Genomic DNA, 2514 nt, shown 5'->3' with positions numbered 1-2514 from the left:
AACCTAGTTACAAACATACCTTCAACTACAGCTGCTATTGAAGCTTTGCTGCTCCTGAAAGTCCTGCGTCAAACAGGCATCTCCACTTCTCCAAACACAACAGCCCACGTAGCTTAAACAGCTCAAAAGCTGCCAACTGCTGAAGGAGCAGCAGAGAACCAGCACTGAAGCTGTCCTGGAGCAGAATGAGCTCCCTACCCGGGGACTGGGGCTCAAATACCCTGAGCCCCACCCACCCCTTCCCAGAACCCCTGGAAAGGGGAGGGATCAATCACCCCAGGCCCCGCCCACCACCCTTATCAAATCACCTGGACTCTCACTGGAAATGACAGCACCTGCACTCCTGTCGGGCTCTGTCAGACACTGTTGGTTTTTGTGAAGCCCTGTCGAGACCTCTTGGGGCCTGTCAGGCTCTATCAGGCTTCGATGGGCTCTGTAGGGCTCTGTCGAGACCTCTTGGGGCCTGTCAGGCTCTATCAGGCTTCGCTGACCAGAACCCTAACATATGTTTAACCATAAGCCTAAACCTCACCATAGCCGTAACCTAAGCCTAACCCTCACGCTAAGTCTAAGGCTAAACCAGCTCTAATCCTAACCCTAACTGTAATCCTAACCCTAGCCCTAACCCTAACCCTAACCAAACCCGGTTAGTGCTCTACAGTGCTCTACAAGCACTTCCCATGCAAAACTGACACATACCCACACCCATTTTCCATAGAAAAACTCTATCATACTGCATCCTGACACATAAAACCTTTTGCTGCTATTTTGATCCTTTACTACACAGCAAGAGTCGAATAATGATGCAGGGAGGACACTGCACATGCCACCTGTCTGAAGAGGGGTGAGACAATCCCATCACTTCCTAACGCACGCGTTCTTTGACTTATACCTTCCTGTGCACTTACACTGCAGGCCCTTAACAACCACCCTCCACAGAAAAACACAGGTACCCACGTACCTGTGTAGCCCAGCCCTCCTGCTCAGATCTTCCTTCTTACCTCTGAGGAGCACGCTGTAGCTCCTGCTCAACAAGCCTTGGCACAGGAACCGCTGCCCGCACAGCTGTGTCTGCAACACCACCCAGGCAGAACAATCCAGAAAACCCTGCATCTCCATAGTGTTACTGGCAGGGAATGTCTCCAAGATGCAGGCTTACACAGCCCATTCACTTTCAGAGAAATATTACCCCTGCCTGGTTTCAGCTGAGCTAATTTTCTTCCTAGTACCTGGTATAACACTGTGTTTGGGATTTAGACGGAGAATAATGTTGTAATACATGATGTTTTAGCTGTTGCTAGGTAGTCAAGGACTTTTCACCTTCTCATGCCGTGTCAGGTGCACAAGAAACTGTGACGGGCACAGCCAGGACAGCTGACCCACACTGGCCAAAGGGAAATTCCGTACCACATGACGTGTACATTTTGGAGGATGCTGGGCAGGGGAATCACTGCTCAGGGACAGGTTGAACATCAGTTAGTGGGTGGTGAGCAACTGCGCTGTTTTGTATATTCTATTATTGTTGTTGTTATTTTCTCTTCCTTTGCTGTCCTATTTAACTGGTTTTATCTCAAGGTTTTGGGGGGCTTTTGAGGTTGTTGTTTTTGGTTTTGGGGGTGTTTTGTTTTGTCTTTTTATTCTCCTCTCCATCCCACCGTGGGGGTGGGAGAAGCGAGTGAGCAGCTGCGTGGTGCTCAGTTGCCAGCTGGGGTTAAACCATGACAGCCCCTTGCAGGACGACGCGCAGAAGAATGGCAGGGTACTCAGAGGCTCTTTGCCTAGAAACCTGTAATGACTTAACTCTCCCTCCCTCTGCCGCACACACCTCTCAATACTCCCAGCCCTTCCATATCACAGCCCATTGCCGCCTGCAGCCCAGTCCCCGGTGCCAGAAGCTGCCTTCATAACCCACCTCCTCACTTGCAAGTGCAGCCCCCTGCTTGCTATAAGAGAAGGAAGCTGCAAATTGTTCAACATAAGAAGCCCACTGGCCTGTCAAGGTTGTGCTTTCAAGCGACGTTGCTGCAAAAAAAAGGAAAAAACGTGCAAAGAGAAACATTTTCTCACCATTCCTCTTCCGCTGTAGCAGAGGCAGGCGGCTCCTCCACCCACCGCAGAGATGCCAGCGCTCCTCCCAGCAGGAATCACACGGTTTCCCCCTTAAAATTGCGGGGTAACGACTCAGACGTTGTCTCTGACGCCCCACAGTCAAACGAGCCCGCCTCGGAGCCCAGCGCAGCTGGGGCAGCTCTGCGCGGGGAGCGACCGGGACACGCGCAGCCGGAAGGCTGCGAGCCGCAGTCCCCGCCCGGCGGAGCCCTCACGGCGCGGCGCAGGTGGCTGGGACGGCCCGGGCGGGCCCGCTCCGTGGGCCCCGTGAGGCGGCGCGTGGGACGGGCCACGGCCGGTGGTGCCGCCTGAACACGGCCCGGGCGGACACGGGGACGCGTGAAGCGGGAGCGCGCCCGCGCGCCGCAGCGAGGCCCCGCCCCCGTTGCCAGGGAAGTGAGGTCA

The sequence above is a fragment of the Nesoenas mayeri genome, assembly GCF_963082525.1.
Source record: "Nesoenas mayeri genome assembly, chromosome: 19".
Taxonomy (NCBI): domain Eukaryota; kingdom Metazoa; phylum Chordata; class Aves; order Columbiformes; family Columbidae; genus Nesoenas; species Nesoenas mayeri.
The sequence above is the reverse complement of the archived record's forward strand: the minus strand, read 5'-3'. Positions refer to the sequence as shown.